Source organism: Petromyzon marinus, chromosome 41 (genome assembly GCF_048934315.1).
Source record: "Petromyzon marinus isolate PM22_M1 ecotype Great Lakes invasive population chromosome 41, UKy_Petmar_22M1.pri1.0, whole genome shotgun sequence".
Classification (NCBI taxonomy): Eukaryota; Metazoa; Chordata; class Hyperoartia; order Petromyzontiformes; family Petromyzontidae; genus Petromyzon; species Petromyzon marinus.
In genome coordinates, this window is record NC_133707.1 from 5,941,313 (window position 1) to 5,960,741 (window position 19,429).

General features: G+C 49.6%; 1 protein-coding gene across 5 annotated transcripts in view; it reads left to right on the plus strand.

The window, feature by feature from the left end:
* The window catches only part of LOC116951005 (uncharacterized), a 376,180-nt gene that overhangs the window by 214,927 nt on the left and 141,824 nt on the right, over positions 1-19,429 (plus strand). The gene's annotated exons all lie outside the window — the stretch shown is intronic.

The window sequence follows — 19,429 nt, forward strand, 5'->3', positions numbered from 1 at the left end:
CTTTCGCGTTTCGTGTCGAGAGAGGAGGGGATGTTGCAGTGGTCGTCACGGTGGGGAGTAGCGGCACGGCAGTTGGCGCGCTGTGCTACGAAACCCGGCAGCCCGAGTTCGATTCCCGCTTATGGCCAACACCGGTGATGATTATCCGAACGGGTCCTGGGCCCTTTTTCCACTCCTTCTGGAAGGGCCTCCACTAGAGGGAACTTGGCCTACTCTTTCGCTGGACGCACGTCTTTGAAGGAGGGTTTGAGTAGCCATACATTACCCCACCACACGCGGCGTGCTTAGCAAACTCGCTGTGGTGTTACCCACCTCTACGCCTGGGCAAGACGTTGACGGGGAGGGGGGGGTGGCGGTGGATAAAAGCAACTTGTCCCCCATAGTTTTGATTGCCACGCCAGGCGTTCCAATGGAACCGACACCCTCTCGGTTGTAAGTTCAGCATACTGACCGTTTGACTGCATCAGCATTCATAGAATTAATAAACCAGGTGTTAAGAGGGAATAATTGGCAATGAAGGCGAGGAGATATTTGCGGGGGGGAATCAGAATACGAGCGAGGCGTGCTGCGGTTCAGTTGTGCATCTCAGGTGAGATCGTGCAATTCAAGAGCACGCGACACTCCATACACTCCGTAGTCTCCAGCTGTGGCCCTTGCTTTAATCCGAGCGACATAAAAGCGGCCGCAAATGCAAACGCCGTAGCCTTTGGGGCCATTTCCGATGATGAAAAACGTTCCCCGCCCCCCGCTCTGTCGAAGGCGACCGGAGTGGAATTCACATCCGCACCTGGTGCTGCGAAGCTCGGGACGGAAACACTTTTGTCGCGTTCCATCTCGCGCTGACCTCCGCTCGTGGTGCAATCGGTGGAGAACGCCACCCGTGACCCGTCAAGAACCTGGCAGCTATGCAGGGGTTGGGGCCTTGACATTACCTGGTGGCATGCGTGGGTGACCGCCATGCACTCCAGGTTGTTGTAGGTGGCTTCGGAGCTAGGTGCATAGTCAGCGGGGGGAGACTGCCGCAAAATCAATTGTTGTACTGTACTATACCCCCCCCCCCCACCCGCGCACACAGTCTTCATCCAGGAGGGGATTGACAGAAAGGTTTACCGCGTTGTGCGTGCCGACTGAAGGCTCCCAAGCACTCGAGTTGACGGCGCTGAGGGGCTGGGGTCGAACCAGAGTTTCAGCCGCCCGTGATTAAACCTGGGGTCCAGTGTCATGAGTCAATAGTCAGAGCCCAGCCACCGATGAATGTCCAAAAAAATCACGAGGTGGAATGTCACGTTTAATGCGATTGTACATATCGTTGGCTCAATTGGGGCTAATGTTTCGTTCCGTTTGTTCGTTAGTGAACATGTTTTTTGAGCCATGCATCATAGCAGGTAGTACGCACTGATTACACATTTCTTCTGGAGTCCACATTGGCATGCTTCTTTTCATTATGTTCGACATGTGTTGTATAATGTTGCGTCGAACTAGGGAGGACACCATAAGACAAAGCGAGGCTTCTTGCCTGTAACATTGGTAGTTAAAACTAAACAAATATTTGTATTTATTTACCAGGTAAGGCCCACTGAGCTTTATATAGCTCTTTTTCAGAAGCGAGCTGGCCACAAATGAAAGCTCGACGAGAAGTGGCTTATCATGTGGAAATTTATCGCAGCCAAATACTCAAAACACGTGTCTAAATGTGGAAGGAAAAACCAGAGGACTTGGAAAAAAATCCACGTGATCACGACGGGGAGAACATGCAAACTCCAAACATGCAGGCGTCAAGGGTTGGGATCGAACCCACGACCTCCTGCATATCAGGCGAGGTAGTTAATATCTTGCAACCGTGGCGCCCAGCATTCATTCAATTTCACAAGAGTGTATTCAAGCGAGCCTAACTCTGCCCGTCTTGAATCAACGCTGCTGAAATAATGCACTTCCCAGAAGGCCCGTGCGCCTGATGGGTTGTGTAGGAAATATTTATTTTATTGTTTATATGGAGAGACGGATATGCGAAGGAGACATTGCTTCATTTTTTTTTATTTGTTGTTTTATTTGTTGTCAAAGACATGTCAATAATAACCGCCAGTTAATATTTTTACACAACAAAGAGACCACACTGGAACCAGTTTGTCCGCGCGACATTCCGCTATTCGGAAAACACGCAACCTACTCATCATCGTGATGATGACGGTGAAGCAACCTCGTGCCGGAAACCCAGGTTCCCGCTGGTGTCCAACAGAGACTCGCCGATAATTTGTTGTTGTGTCACCGAAATTAAATCGGTCGCCGTGCCGACAGCGAGCCGCTTGTACGCACGCTGCGGGGGGGGGCGCAGGGGGGGGGTGGGGGGGTGGGGGAGGACCGGGAGGGGGGGCACGTATGTGCAGATGCACGCACGCCGGCTGGCAACGCGGAAGCCGTGCAACGCGCCCGCCACGCATGCAAGTGAGAGAGTTTTGGTTAAAATGAACGACGGGATTCAGTTTCAATGATTCGTTCTTTTGCCATTGCCGCCACTGTTTTAGCGCGAGGTCGTCGCGCTATGGGATTTCTCACGTCCACTGCAGAGCAGACGGCGAGTATTTTATGGTTACACCCGCATGGCCCTTAGGGCATAAGTTCATAAGTGCATGCATGCCTTACGAACCCTGCATCTCGCCCTTTCAGATGTCTGGAACGTTCTTCCTTCCAATATTGGGAAGCCACTGGAGCAATGCACTTTTAAATGCAGATTGAAAGCTCACTTCTTTAGAACTGCTTTTTGTGTTTAGTTTCTCGTCGTTTTCCCGCACACCCGATTAACACGGTTGGCGATGGACGATGAGGAAGAAGTTCTACATACAACCAAATACAATTATCCCTTATCTTCACCTGCAATTGCATTGGGCATACTGTATACACGTGTCTCTTAACATATGAGTACAATAGTCACCCGATATCAGTTGAATGTTTCTGCAACTTAATATTGCGATTGTACTTATGGTCTGTCTCAAAATAATCTGCCCGAGCCAACTTAAGCTACGGCGAATTCATTGTCTAACGTTGCACAATGTTTTGATCCCTTTCACGCGGCAGTAATTTTTTAACAATTTTTTTCCTTCTTGCTGCTGTACTTTGCTCGAGCTAAGTTACTCTGACAAATGAGACTCCTCCTGGTCTCCTGTCGAATTTACACCCGGTTAAACAGAAATGCGCGTGTGAAACCCGAAGCTCGAATGCATCTGTGTTTAGTAGGGCAAGCTGCTTATCGTTGCGTACGAACTTGGCGAATGCCAACTGGCATGGAACCTGCCCTGCCGCACAAGCTGCGGCAGCCACATTGGCAGCTGCAGCAGCGTCAGCAATTGGTTAATGGTTTTTATTCAGGGCCGAAGGCAAGGTGACACAAACTAGAATCCGCTTTTCCACCTTCGTGCTGGCCAAAACCGGGGATGGTGCATTCTCTGAAATGGAGTGCGGACAATGGGGCTGATTTAATAAAAACAGAGTGTGTGTGTGTGGGACTTGCATAAATTACTCCTGGCGCTTCCGAGATCTCGGTTTGTCCCGTCGCTGACATGCATGGTGGCCATGATGGCATCTGTAGTTCTCTATTCAAGATGTATGATTGGACAGCAGTCTGAGTTAGCTCAACTCACAGGCATTTGGGGCAAGTGCTATTAACGGGGACCCACGAAGGAGGCACGGCGACACGAGGGTGTGGCTTGGCTAGCACAACGCCCGGCCGCCTTTGTCTCCCCAGTGCTGGTGTGTTTGCACACCGTACTCGGTACTCGTTTGAGGCTGAGTTGACCCAAGGGAGGCCCGTTGAGAACTATTCAGATGTGCGTCACCGATGGTCGCTGCGAGCGGGAATCGAACTCGGGTACGCCGGGTTTAATGTCGCTCATGCGCGCACGCACGCACGCACGCACTTGTGTCCGCACTTGGCGGTGTGAAGATTTGATCATACGAGCCTCATCCCTCTAGAGCGCCCCGGTGTTGGTGACACACAACACATCGAGATTTAAGAGTCTCGGGTGTTCATCAATACCTCGGCTGTGATTGACTTGGATGCTCCTGTTACTTGCTGTTGAAGATCACTCAAGATGCTGCGGCAGGGTTTACTTGACATGCACTTTATCTCTCGCATAGCCCCATCTCGTTCAACCACACACTTCAAACCAGTCTAATTGTAAATATTTAATAATGGATGATATCTTTATGGACAACCCTGCGTAGCATCGAGGTTTCGTTTATTTATGTTTTGGTGTGTAAAATATAAATTGTGAATGTGGCTGGCATTTATTTATTTATTATGCAGCATGCCAGGATGGTTTGTGCTGCACCTCATGTGGATATGCATTGTAGTTGGCGGTGGGATTTTTTCATTGAGATTTTGTCCAGCTTTTCTTGCTCGTGCGTGCGCGTGTGTCTCTCTCTAGTGTAGCGGTTCGCGCGCTGCACTACGAACCCGGCAACCAGAGTTCAATGCCCGCTCATGGCCAACACTCGGTGACGATTATTGTAACCGGTTCAAGGCCTCCCCTATATCGACTCGGTCTCAAATAAGTAGCTGGTGTGGTGTGTGAACATCGCCACTGGGGAGACAAAGGCGGCAGGGCGTGATGCTGACCACCCACGCCATCCCGTGCCGTGCCGGCCTTCATTGGTGCTCGCTAACAGCACTCGCCCCAACACTGTACAGTTTATACAGGAGATCTTTGTCTTTGTCTCTCTCTATCCAGGATAGAGTTCCCTTCGACCAGTGTCTGCACGTCCGTCTACACACACACACACACACGGCCATCCGTCTGTTTATCTGTCGATCGGGCCCCATCAATCCTGCAATCCGTCCATTGTTTATTTACGTTATTTATTTATTTCTCAAAACAAAGCTTTGGCATGAAGTCGATGGTGTGATTGGCGCCTCTCTACATTGGAGGATAATCATTTGTAGGCAGTCGCAAAGGGCACGGTGCGGGTACTGTTTTCAAATGTATCTCCGCTTTTTCTATTTATTTTTTATCTACCTCCCCGGTCCCCGAATCGACGGAGCTGAGTCGAGGCGTGCCTCCAAAATGGGATGTCTCGATTTGTGACGAGAGGGTGGTTGTGGTGGTGGGGATTTGATGTCGATATGCAGCAGAACGGAGGAGGGGATTTGGACTATCCATGATCTTCTTGTACGATTGAACCTATTTTTTTTTACTTTACCAAGTAAGGCCAACTGAGCTATACAGCTCTTTTTCAGAAGCGACCTGACCACGATTGATAGCTCAACGAAGTGGCTTATCAAATGGAAATTTACGTCAGCCAAATACCGGAAACGCATGTTTCCAAACGTGGAGGGAAAAATCGCAGGACCCGGAGAAAAATCCACGCCACCACGGAGGCAAAGAGAGACGCAGACTCCAAATATATAGCAGGTGTCAGGGTCGGTATCGATCCCACCACCTCCTGTATACCAGGCGAGATAGTTAACATCTTGCCATCATGGCGCCCACTCTCCCTGAATCCCGTCAGGTGTTCCATGGCGGCGGAATGCTCGCGAGTCCAGAGACATAGATTGTAGTGAACTGCTCACTCCAGGCAGCACAGCGTCGACCCGAGCGTCAACGACCCCGGCGTGAGAGCCATGGCAGCGGACAGACGTAGGAGCGCAGTGTTCTGCGGTAGAATGGAGCAGGGCCTGCGGTGATGTTCGAAGGGTACCGGCAGCATCACATCCCGAGGAAGTCCGTGCCAGCTTTTGGATGTTCACCCTGGATTTGGTCTTCTTTGCTTGTGGCTTGGAGGCGAAAGTCCGGTCCCGGGTGAGCCCGAGAACCTGATACCGCTGATCTGGGTGAAATTTCCGTGAGAATGGTCAAACGTGACGACATTTTCCCATCGTTATGATCGTCACGTGGCCTAAAGCCTTTAGATTGAATGTTTCAGTGAGACAAATCTCGAATGATCCACGTGTGTATTCCGTCTTGTGCACGTATCCCTACGCACTCGCACCTCCACCCGTACATTCGCGGTGATGCGATTCGCATGCCCCCTCCCCCGCCCCACCACCTTGCCGGGCGATTCGAAAAAATTTCATCGATTGAGGGTCGATTTTTTTCTTGATCTTTTACCGTGAATGGCAGCACCTCGAGCGGCTGCAGGTGGTAGGGGGGGGATCACTCGAACTCGTCGATGCAAATTGTTTGCATCGATTAACGTCCATTCCTCCACGGGCCGACTCTGAGCCTGAGAGTTGAGAGGAGTTGACAAATCGACCCGTCGCTCCAACCAAAAAACGGAACTGATACTTTGCCGTCTGCCGTGAATTCAAACTCGGGGTTTGTATATGACATTTAATTTTAATCCGGAAATTGCCCACGTAATGTGTGGGGAAGTGAACAGGAGCCTCCTTTCTCACCCCTTAATGCTCCACAACAGTGCTTAATGAGCATACAACATCACACTCTTGCTTTGAATACAAATACCGCTTTGATACATTGGGCAAATAGAGTAAGCCAATGGAATAACCATATATTCTTTTTAATGCTTTTTTATTTCAGTTTTTTTTTATTTTTCCGAGCGTTGGTACAAAATGTCCAATAAACAAACATATCAATTAGCATTACCTCTCGTGCCCGTTGCAATATCCCAATATTCCTTATCAACAAAATGTTGATACGCCTTAATTGGTTACCGCGCTCGTGGCAATGGCATTATTATGACGCTGCGTTTAATGTGGCGTGGAACATGCGCGCCCGACGCGCCACAAATGCGCGAAATCAAATCCGGTATCAAGCGGCCTGCAATCTGGTTCCCTTCCTGTCAAAGGGTAATGTCTCTGAGAAGGTCAGCAAACACGCAATTGTAAATAGATGTCCGGCGCCTTTTTCGAAGGGGCGGTGGGCCCAACTGGGTGTGGGTTTGCTGGGGGGGCCGAGCGTGGGAGGGATCGGAGGGATGCTTTAAGGCGGCTGATATAATCGGCTGTTCACCCGTGCAGTTCACCAGCAACCGCTCTGTCGACACGGTGCTGCAGCCTCGCGCCCGCGCGTTTCACCGCGGAATAGTGTAAAACGCGCTTGCTTGTCTCGTTTACTCGGCCCGAGGTTTTTTTTCTTTCCCAGAGCGGAGGCGACCACCGATATCGGAACCGCGATCGGAAAAGGTCGCTCGCGTTTTTCACGGGGGGGGGGGGGGGGGCTCTGAAAGCGAACGATGGTACGTTAGCAGAGTGCCGCGCACCTCCATCAGCTTCAGTGAGAGACACGTCAACAGAGGATTTGTTTTTAATGTGATATATATGATAGTAATCATTATCAACAACAACAACAAAATCTCAATCAGCCATTGCCAATCCACTGCTGTTGGAAAGATTGTCTCCCTCGAGCCGTTCGCCATTCCTCGCGGTCCCGCGATGCCGTAATCCGTCTACGTCCGGCACGTCAACCGAACTCGTAGCTCCATCTCCGTGGCGGTTGCCCCGCACGTTCTGTCCTTCGGATGCCATTACCACCGCTCGTCTCTTCCGTCAGCTGTCATCCCTGCTAAGCGGTGATGTGACCTTCTCGAGCACCACTTACTTCCCTCAGCGGGCCCTAGGGAAGCTCCCCTCTCTTGGAGATTATATTTTGGTATAAAGTAAGTACACCGATAAACGCGCCACTCTTGTAACCTAGGTTATCACGAGAACGCGCGAGCCCATGCATTTTGGAATGCTGTGCGTGGGAGTGTGTGTACGTTGAACTTCTTTCACACCGTGCGTAGTCCACCGCGCTAATCGACGGAGGACAACGAACCAAACGCAACAAGCAGTGGTAAACAAATGAGTTTTCAATCTAGATGACGATTTAAAAGTGCATAGCTCCAGTGGCTTCCTAATATCGGAAGGAAGACGGTTCCAGACGGTCGCAGGAGCGTATCCGAAGGCGCGCGACGCGGTGACCATCTTTGTTCGATGGCGAGTCAAAAGCTGCTGCGATATCTCTTATTGTCATTTGTTTCCTATTTCACGCATCGTATTGTTAATCCGCACTATCCCCATGAAACAGGATGAACAATAATATTCGTATACATACACTCACCATTTTATGTATTTGATATTTTTTTTACATCCCAAACGTCGGCATTGTATCACGAGACGATCGTATTACGATTGCGTGAATATCGTGAGGCCGCAGACGATCGATGTAATGTTTAATCATGTTCTAGAAGAACTAGAGAGAGAGCGCTGATTTTTTTCACAAATTAAGTTGAGTCTATGCTTATCACCATAAAAAAAAAATCAGCCAACATTTTTTGAGTCCTCCAAATATTACAACCTGGAAGTTGAGTGTCATCACGCACGGTCAGCCTGAATACCGCCTTGCTTGTAACCTCGTAATAATGATAATAATTACGCTCCGGAAGATTAATTAATATTACATTATAAACTTGTAATAATCATCATTATTATAATAAGTAAACTAATAATAATTATAATTTACACGTGTAATGCGCCGCACGGCACCCACTCGCCCTCCAAGAGAGAGGACGACTCTGGGGCGTGAGGACGAACCACAGGCTGCGGGCAGCAGCAGCAGCAGCAGCCACGCGGTGAGCTGGCACCAGCAATTGCCCAAGCTCTGCATTCCTCTACATATTACGATGCTATCGGCCAATTAATAAGTGCTCCACGGGTGATGTCACGCAGCTGCAGGCTGGGGTGTTACACCTTTGGTCTAACTTTCACAAGTATTATCCGTGCTCTGGTTTCATCTGGGTCACCCTTGCCCTGCTGTTTACCGCGGATGGCTGAGAAATCGTCCAATGATGATCTAAAACAAATCCACGCCGCTACGCCCGAAGCAGTCGAATGGATGTCAAATCTCAAAATCAATTTGGAATCTTGTTGCGATCCCCAAAAAAGGCCGTACGGAAGAGGAGGAAGAAGATCAGTTGACCATACTGCACACGCGTTGCAAAATGTGTGCGCAACTGTCGGACCACATCATTCTTCTCAGGAAAGGCATTGCTAGGTTCCGTTGTGTTGCCATCCCCCCCACGGATCTTGCAGTGGCTACAACGTCCTCGACACTATCGTCGCGGAGGCTAATTATTTACTAACCTCAGAATAGTTCGACTAATGATATCATGTGACTGCACATTTTGTCTTTGAAGCCTTCTTACACGCGAATTTACAGCACACCGGTGTGTTTGGAGAGAAAAATCCACAGATTGTACTCAGTGTAGAGTAGTAGTTAGTGACGTCATGTCACACTCACCCTCTGGTACGATGACGTCACAGATGGTGACGTCATGCACAGGGCGCGGGACGGTGACGTCATGTTCCCCTGGGGGATTTAAGCTGGAACACTTCACGTGTTCAGGTTCGTCTGGAGAGTCCGGGAACGTGAAGGGTGGAAGTCGGGACCCAGGGTAGGGGGAAATTGGCACCAGGCTAGGGTAGCCTGCGGGTGTGCTAGGGACCTCCCCAGTACCCTTCCCCCGGGGGAGCGATGGGACCCCGGGGTAGGGGGAAATTAGCACCAGGCTAGGGTAGCCTGCGGGTGTGCTAGGCAATCGCCAGTACTTTTCCCCTGGGGTGTGGAGTGTAGGCAGTGGGTGTGCAGTACACGGAGTCGTGTGGGAAGAAAGGTCTTTAATAAAACAACTGGTGCAAGCCTCTACATGAAGATCTGCCTCCGAGTCATCATTTACGCGCCAGCACTAGTAACGAATTGGCATGTTCTGTTTACGTGACAAACCTTGCAAATTGGCTGTGTCGGGTGGTGGCGGGTTTAACGACACATATTTATGGAAGACAGTTCGACAGTTTGCATCTGTGCTCGGGCGACAGCAGTAATTGATTTGTAACCAGATGTGGTGGCATTGCGCTGAGCCTCGTTACGGTCAACTGAACAGTTTCGATAGACCCACCAAGGGCTTGTCGTGAAGCAAAGTCCGGCTTTGGTCCATCGTGTAAAAGGTGGCGACCGCTGGCGTGCCCCCCCGCCGGCCCCGAGACCCACAATCCAGGGCGATCGCAACGCCTCTCTTTGGCGCGATGTTGGTCAGAGACGTTCATTTCACGTTGTGCATCCGTGCGGTTTGTTGCTACCCCCCCCCCCTTCCGCACCACCACCCGGCGCACCCGAGCGGTCTAAACGTCTCCTGCACGGTGCCCATGCCGCAGCCTACGCCCCCTTTCGTGACGAGCTAGGGAGGGGGGCAGGTGGACCTCAGGTTGCCAGCCGGTCCAGCCAACAACAACAAAAATCGAATCGCCTGCGTCGTTCAATTTGCCCACCAGGGGGAGGGAAAGACGGCGCTTGAAATGCGATTGGGAATGCGTGTGCATTGCGTTCACGGAGCCGCCCTCCCTGCAAGGGAATCATTTCAATAGGTGCATTGATCACCTCTTCCGATCTCTGCACGGCGCGGTTATGGTGCAAGGTTGGCATGCGTGCGTTTCTCTGTCCGCGTTGTCTGCCACCCATTATTGCCGTGTGATCAGTCCACGCTGTCGATCTGAAACTGCGTGTAATGGTTACGTCGATAAATTATTCACGTGTGTTTGTGTTTAATTGGTTTCATGCCCAGGAAAGTTCCCGCTATTTTTTTTTTTATAATTGCCAGCTTTAACACCTTTTGGCAAAAAAAACATTTTTTTTTGTTCTGCCGTTTGTCTCGATTTGCTGTCGTGTCGTGCAGGGCCTGAATAGCAAGTCTCATTTACAATAAAGCCGCACGGCGATCCATTCCGCTGATATGCGCGGCGCATGCCTTCTGGCCGTGAGCAATTGAACCAAAAATCACACGAAATATTTAGCAGCGCCGACGGGTAAACAGAGCCAAATTGCCCCGATGTGACACCCGCTTCAGTGGAATGAATAAGTCCGCTGAAATTTTAATTATAATACGGGCAGATTTGTTTCTCTCGATCTCTGCCGGCGATGCAGATGTGTCTTCCGAAATAGAGCGCTTGCTGCTGTGAGTGTGTGAAACCAAGATTGTGCTACAAACTGTGAACTTCCACTGTTGTGCGGTGCAAGTGCTGATGGGTACAATAATGTTGCGCAGAGTGTGTGTGCGTAAAGGGGGGGGAGAGGGAGTGTAGCGGTGAGCGCGTTGCGCTGTGACCCTCATCCCCCAAGTTTGATTCCTGCTCACAGCCAACACCGGTGACGATTAATTATCTGAAACGTTCCTGGGCCTCCCCAAGGCGATCGGGAGGACAATGGCAGCTGGTCGTGGTGCTGGCCACCAACCCCATCGTGTGCCGTTCCGGCCTTCATAGGTGCTCGCTAACTGCACTTGCCCCGACGGCCTGTTAAGGTTATATGGGGGATCATTGTCTTTGTTTGGGGGGAAATGCTAGCGTGGTGGTTATTGCGCTGCTCTAGGAACATGGCGGCCCAAATTCGACTCTCGGCCTTGGCCAACATCATTGCTGAGTATCTGAACAGGCCCTGGGCCTTGTCTCGGTCCACCCAACCCTCAAATGACAAGCAGGAGTAATGTATCAACATCAGTATCGGAGGAGACAAAGGTGGTCAGGAGTGGTCAATCTCATGCCACCCCCGTCTGTGCGGTACCAGCCTTCATCGGTGTTCATAAACAGCACTTAGCCCAAACAGGCTGTGGAGGCTTTACAGGGAGATCTTTGCCTTTGTTTGTACATCAGTCTCGACGATGCTGCTTAATTTATAGTCACGTGGCTTTTGGTCGTGCATTCTTTCTGACATTCCTTTATTCTTATTATTTTTTTTGTCATCCGTATTTTATTCCAGTTGTGTCATCGGAGCGTGTTCACGAGACAAGGAGCCCCATCAGAACTGCGTGGTAGACAATGACCCCGTGGAAGCAGATGTCACAGAATTATTCATAATAACCCCCTTTAAGTCACCCCTTGTAGGATACCTACCGCTGGGCTAAGGGCTGCTGATGGAGATAACTTCCACACCACCGCTTGTTAGAGCAGCAAGAGGCCCCCTTTGATTACACGATCGTAATGAGAACAACCTCTCTTCGCGCGGCATTGTTAATGCGATCATTGACTCCTTCATTTGATTAATTCTTTCCTTCAGCGTCGTTCTTCGTTTGATGTGCCAATGTGTACTTCTCAGCCGGATGCATTTCATCATCGGCGTGTCATCAGCCGCGATATATCCACTGCTGGATGAAGGCTTCCCCGAATCGACACCGCTCCTCAGTCTTACGTTGCCGCGATGTGTCTCTCTCCTGGGGGTCAGTCAAGCTCTCGATAAACCAAGCTACTGATAATAATAAAAATAATGATAATTAATGTATGAAAACTATCAGAATAATTTTCACCCATGACGAATAACAAATTTATACTCAGATAACATGAAGAAAGTGTCATCATTTCTAATCAGAAGATAAGTCGGGCAAGGCGCTACGCTCTCACCAAGGCGATGCTTGAGGCTCTTTTCATATAACTGGATCGGGAAAAATAAAAGCGTAAACGTACGTGGACCGTTATTCTTCTCGTAGGAAATACAGAAACACACACGGGCACACACACACTGCTCTCACAATAGCCCAGACATGCTCACACATCCACACCCACAATCGTCTAGTCTTAACAAACTGTTGGGGCAAGTGCTGTTAGCGAGCAGCACCTATGAAGGCCAGCACAGCACACGAGGGGGTGGGTGGACAGCACCACGCCCAGCCACCTTTGTCTTCCCACTGGCGATGTTTACACACCGCACCATATAGTCATGTGACGCCGAGTCGACCTAGGGGAGGCCCTGGACCGATTCAGATAATCGTCACTGGTGTTGGCCATGAGCGGGAATTGAGCTCAGGTCGCGGGATTCATACCGCAGCGTGCTAACCGTTGCACTGCCACTCCCCACACACACGCAACACACACACACTCAACACACACACGCAACACACACACACACTCAACACACACACACGCAACACGCGCGCGCACACAACGCGCACCACATTTGTGTGTACGAAATCCCCCTGTGTCATTGTTTGCCGGCGTTAAGGAGAAACAGAAATCCGAGCATGACGTACCTGAGCTGATGTGCTTCAGCAAACTTCCATGGTGACACTTATTTATTTAGCATACCCTCGCAGCGCGGTCTTGTTGTGCTCAGAATTGATACCATCGTGAGCTGTGCGGTGAAATATATTTTTTTTGCGCATGGTGCATTCTGCCGCTTAGGCCTAATCCTGTCCGCCAGCAAGTCCGCGGGTTTGTGTATGCACCGCCGCGCGCGTCCTTGTTGTGGTCGCAGTCATAGTTCATAGTTCCATTTATTTGGTATAGCCCTGTGAGCCATTTGGCTCTTGAATCGGGTGCAACCGCAACAAACAAAAAACATGAACAAGAAAACATCTTAAAGTGACTATGTGACTGTGCAAACAGAAAATCCAGGAAAAAAAACATCAAAATATTCCTGAAATAGCACCGTATACACCAACGCTGTGTGCAAAAATCCCAGTGGGATGCAAGTCAAACAACAACAACAACCGCAAGACAACTAAGATTAAGGCCATCAGTCTAACTCCGTACATCAATAAACAAAAACATGGCTAAACCAAAAAAACTTTTCGAAATCACCAAAATAAAAGCCATAAATGCAATGTAACAGTGATCATAGGGACTGTGACCGAATTTTTTTACAATAAACTATATAAATAACATGTAACACCAAACGCTAGAGCCATATTTTGGGTCACTGAATAGCAGTGGCAGCTAGGGGTGTACTAAGCGGCTGCTAAGTGCCGTGGTAAGGGTTCAAACTATTGGCCAGAACGGAACTTAAAGCCGTTGCAAAAATTTAGTTAGGCGCGAAACCTATGGCGATCATAGGCCCGCTTGTTTGTTTTTTGTACAGTAAAACCTTGGATTGCGAGTAACTTTGTCTGCCAGTGTTTTGCAAGACGAGCAAAATTTTTAAATTAATTTGATAAACGAGCGGGGTCTTGCAATACCAGTAGTACGTATACGCTTTGTCTGCCGAGCATCACGTGATCACAACTGATATACGAGTGCTTTGATATACGAGTGCTTTGGATTACAAACACGTTTCCGGAACGAATTATGCTCGCAATCCAAGGTTTTACTGTATTTCCAATTCTGTACGAATTCATTTTTGCATGACGCTCACCGTGCATCGTTACAGAAGGCGTCATGGTCTCTTGGGTGTTTCTTTGACGAATTTCAGATAATCACATATTGACGACTCGGAGACAGTTTCCAATGTAAGGGCTTGCGTCAGTGCTTTATTAAGGGCTTGCGCCAGTTAACTATAAGGGTGCATCATGTTCCCAGGAGTAGGGGTGTCCCAGGCTTGGTCCTCCACCCGGACCTTCTTCCCTGTCTGTTCTCTAGCACAGCTGGCTGTCCGGGCTGCCTCCTATGCGCCGACCGAGGGCTAATCCAACTTCGGCCGACCGAGGAACGCAGCCACTCCTGGCTCCTACGCTGGCCTCTCTCCAGACCCCTGTCCCCTACTGCTGGTCCTAACTCCCACCCTTCTCGTTCCCCACTCTCCGCAACGACCCCGCTTACGTCAGGGGCTCTACCTTCAGTACCCCTCCGAGACGTGACGTCATTCCGCTGGCCGGCGCGCATGACGCCACCTCCTGTGACGTCACCGCCCCTGCCAGCGAGCGTGACGCCACGTCCCCGATTAGTCCTCTTAAGACGACTCAGCTTAACGTGTCATGGTGGGTAGGAGGTAATTCATAACTGTAACAAGTAAACAAGAGTCTGTCTCTCCAGATGTAAAATAAAATAACATTTGAGTGCAAAGGCTCAAAGGCTGGCTGATGGACTAAAATATATATATTTTTAATGAGTTTCAATATCTGTATGTAACAAACATGGCACTGCACCACCGAATTCTCAATCGAGGATTGAATGCTATTCTTCAAGTATGCGTGTGTTATAAGTCGTAGCAATTATTATTACTGCTGAAAATATGAATAATAAATGGGTTACAATTTGACGTACGTTTCATTGGCGTGGATGAAATATCGGCAAAAGTGTTCTTTGCATACTCAGGGTGTCGGAAAGCTGACAGTCTTCAGTGGCTGTCAGCTTCTCATAAAGGAGGCCGTTCGAATCGAACACACGGTCGGGAAGTTTGCGAGCCCATGGGACTATGTAAAGTCCGAGTGCGATGTTGCGCCACCAACAACCCTGATGGAGGTGCGGAGGAGGGATGAGACGCGCGGGAGAAAATGTTGATGGTACAAAGTCTCTGTGTGTGGATGCGGGGAGCGGTGCCGCATCGGTTAGCGCGCTGTGCTATGAACCTGGCCACCCAGGCACGATTCCCGCTAATGAGCCAACACCGATGACGATTATATAAACCACTCCCGAGCCTCCTTTAGGTCGACTCAGCCTCAAATGAATATCTGGTGCGATGTATAAACATCGCCACTTCGGAGACAAATGCGATCGGACGTGATGCTGGTCACCCACCCCCTCATGTACCGTACGTCCCGGCCTTCATAGGTGCTACTCGCTAACGACACTTGCCCAAACAGTCTGTTGAGGCTATATGGGGATCTTTGTCTTTGTTTGGAAAGTTTTGTTGACCCAGCTCAAGGATCTGAGCATATGTTTAGGTATACTTCTTTAACAATGGATTCTAACTTCATGAACTTCATCAATATAGCTTCTCAAACTGTTTTCTCATCATATTTTTTTTTTTATGCCAGCCTTTCTCAATCCAATCTAGATTTGAAGTTTTTCGTGACTGCACGGATCCATACTCTTTGGTTCTTTCGGTAAAGTCACGTAGGTATAAAATAAAAGTAAAATAAAATCAATTAAAGCACGACGTTTCGGGCGCAACACAAGCGTCCGTCACCGGGTGGGACAACCACAGCAAGAAACAATTGCTGAAGTGGGCAAAAGGGCTGCTTGTAACAAGAGGCCATATAGGTAAGAGAAGGGGGGAGGAGCCAGGGAGGAGGATGAAGATTTGCACATGCCATCTCAGTCATAGGTTTCATCTATTACCATACTTCACCGCACTGGTCACTGCAGGTTTGTGAAAGGGGGGATGGCAGGACCAGTACTGATGCCGTGCCCGCTGTTGTATCAGGCGTTTTAGGCCAGGTCGCCACCGAAAAAGAGCGTCTTAGCTATGGGCCTCACCCGAATTGAACTGCGTGAAACTGACTGACTGAGCATTGCTGTTAGCCGTGGCCGGGAATCGACTTCGGGTCACCGGGTTCATGCCGCGCTACGTTAACCAATGTGCCACCACTCCATCTGTATAATCACACTTGTTTAACAATGGTTAATTACATTTGTGGACACCCTTGTATACACGTTTGTTCATTATTTAGGCAGTGGCCCATCACGTCAGAGAATATTCCGAGGTTTTTTTTGTTGTTGTGTTCATCATGAGACTGCGCTGTGTGCTGATGACAATGGTGGTAGCGTAACCTTCAGCCTGGGTTTCCACACGGCTGGCCGATGGGAACCCAACCCTCCCATCACATCGCTTATTGGCTCTGACGTCCGAGATGCGTTTGCGACAGGGTGGCCGGTCCATGCAGTCAAACTCAATCTTTACCCGGCGACCAAATCGATCAAGTTGAGACTTACATAGGATGCACGTGTACTTCAAACATATGCCACGCTCGGATGCTCGTAAGCGTGCGTGGAGTTGGTTTTTTTGTATTTCATAGTGGGGGGAGCGGTGGTGTAGCGGTTAGCGCGACGCTGCGCTATGAACCCGGCGGACCCGACTTCGATTCTCGCTCACGGCCACCAGTGACAATTATCTGAACCGCTCCTGAGCCCTCCCCTAGGTCGACTCAGCCTCGATGTAGCACCTGGTGCGGTGTGTAAACATCACCACTGGCCGGGCGTAGTGCTGACCGCCCACGCCCTGTCACAGTGTTGGGGAGGCCTTCATCCAGCAGTGGATTGAAAATAGGCTGTCAGTTATATGTTCATCGAAGCAGCCAATTGATAACACACGTAGCCGACTATATTTCCATATCAGAATCTGTATTTATACCGGAGGAGTCCAATGAGCTTTGAAGCTCTTTGTCACATGTCCGTGGTAAGCAAATCACGGAAAAAAAAAACTAGGTACATTTTATCAGGTAAAGCCCACTGAGCTATCAGCTTCTTTATCAGAAGCGAGCGGGCCACAAATGATAACTCGGCGAAGTGGCTTATCATGTAGACATTTATAGCAGCCAAATAATCGAGATAGACTAAACGTGCGTTTCTAAATGTGGAGGGAAACACAGGAGGACCCGGATAAATGCACGCAACAACGGGGAAAACATGCCAACTCCAAATATACTGCAGGTGTCAAGGTGGGGATCGAACCCCCGAACTCCTGCATACCAGTCGAGAAAGATAACATCTCGCCACTGTGGCTCGAATCCATCCCCATCAGAATAAATTGAGGTATTATGGATATTTACGGAATTATATTCGAAAAGGATAGATTGCAATTGTTCACCTTCATGCCCTGAAGGGAGACGGAGTTAAGATGTGCCTCAATTTACGCTGCCAGTGATTTTATTAGCTCAATTGGGTGTATTGGGTGGCTCACGCTGACTGACAGCCTTTCCATCATATCGCTCTTTTTCCAGGGATTTGAGTCACCTTTAATTTGGAATCCATGGAATTCTTGATCCTCTGAAACCTACCCCCGAACCCTGGAAGCTGCAAGCTCAAACCTCACTATGTACCCAAGAGACCCTCGTCTTAACCATTCCGCGCGCGGAAAATAACCACGTGGTACTATGTCATCATATGTGTACACGTATATAATTATCTGGCACTCACACCCCCCCCCTCCCCCCCCCCGGTGTAAATTATAAAAAAACAAAAATTAGATCCAGGCAGACCTTACACACGCCTTAAAACAACAAACAACTGACATCCTTCTAATCGAGCACCTGTCGTCTAAAGTGTTAACCTCCTTGACCATGTGCGCACAAGCGTACACAACGCGCGCACGCGAAACCAAAACGCAAACCGTCGTCGGCAGCGAGGTGGGCCAGCTCCTTGCGTGGGGGATTTGAGTTGGCAGGGACCGATTGGGGTGACCGCATCGCAAATGCACCACGAGCACCAGCTGTGGCATCGGAGGGATGTATTCCTCAGGGTTCTTCCCCCCCCACCCCCCCTCGTCCTCCATGTACTGCCAAGGGGGCTTAAACTCCGGTTGAAGCACAGGGCCCAGGGGGATTGTGGGGAGACGAGATAGCTGCACTTTGGCACTGACAGAATCTCCCCCTCGGCCCGCCGTCTCTCAACAAGTGCACATCACTTAGCCTTACCGTTCCATCAATGCAGATCCATATTTCTCCATTTTCTATAGGGTATTCCCACACAGCCCTCCCCCCCCACCCCCACCCCCCCACACTATTTCTTTCATTCTCACGATCCTTGTCTATCTGCCCGATCCCAGCTCGTGACCGGTGCATTTTTTTTGTTTGTTTGTTATTTTCTCTCTTTGCAACAACACCAAAACAAAAAAAAAGAGACGAGACAAAAAACAAAAAACCCCGGCCCCCAAAACGCAACAAAAATCCGCCGCTGTCGAGTCGCTTCCGTTTGACAGCGCGGCGCTCTCCCGCCCATCAGGATTCGTGAGCCGGCGTCTCCCCGCCTGCCGCCTCTCTGCCGCACGCGTTTTTTTTCCGCCGTCTTTCCCACACCGGCACGATGCGACGCCGCCCGCGAGAGATGTCGAGACCTCGGCTCGCGCTGCTTACCCCTTCGCTTGAAAGTGTGGCGAGGCAACCGCCCTTCCCCTTCCCCTCACCCAAGGCCTGCCTCGTGGGCGCGGCACGCGTCGGCGAGAATGGCGTTCGCGCCGTTGGATAAGAAGCGCGTTTGCGGTTTCCATTCGCGCTGGAACGCGAAAACCGTCCTGTCCGTCACCGCTGTGTTGCTCACGAATTTCAAATCCACTTTACGTGATGAGGGGGATTTAAAGATGTTTTCCCCGGCTGAGCCGTTAAATACCCCAAAGCGAGGCGGTGTTTTTTTTATTATTGAGATAATAAAGTTAAATCTTGACTTAAAGCTTTAGTGACTGCAGGAATTCATATTCTTTGGGTCTTTCGGTTAAAGTCACGTAGGTAGGTTCAAAGAAAGTAACAAAAAAAGGACGACGTTTCGATCGCAACACGAGCGAGCGGTCGTCATCAGGAAAAGGGGCGGCCGCTTGTGTTGCGATCGAAACGTCGTCGTTTTTTGTTATTTTCTTTGAACCTATCTGCGTGACTTTACCGAAGACCCAAATAGTATAATAAAGTTAATGCCATTTTGTTTACCCCACAGAAAAAAAACCTCACCGTCTCTGTCACGAAATTCCCGCTTTGGGATCTTTTTTTGTTTGTTTGACCAATGCCATTCGTGAGTATTTTACCACAACATATACGAGGGGGCGGCTAACAATGAAAGCTCGAGTCAATGTTTATTTTTATATATATATTTTTA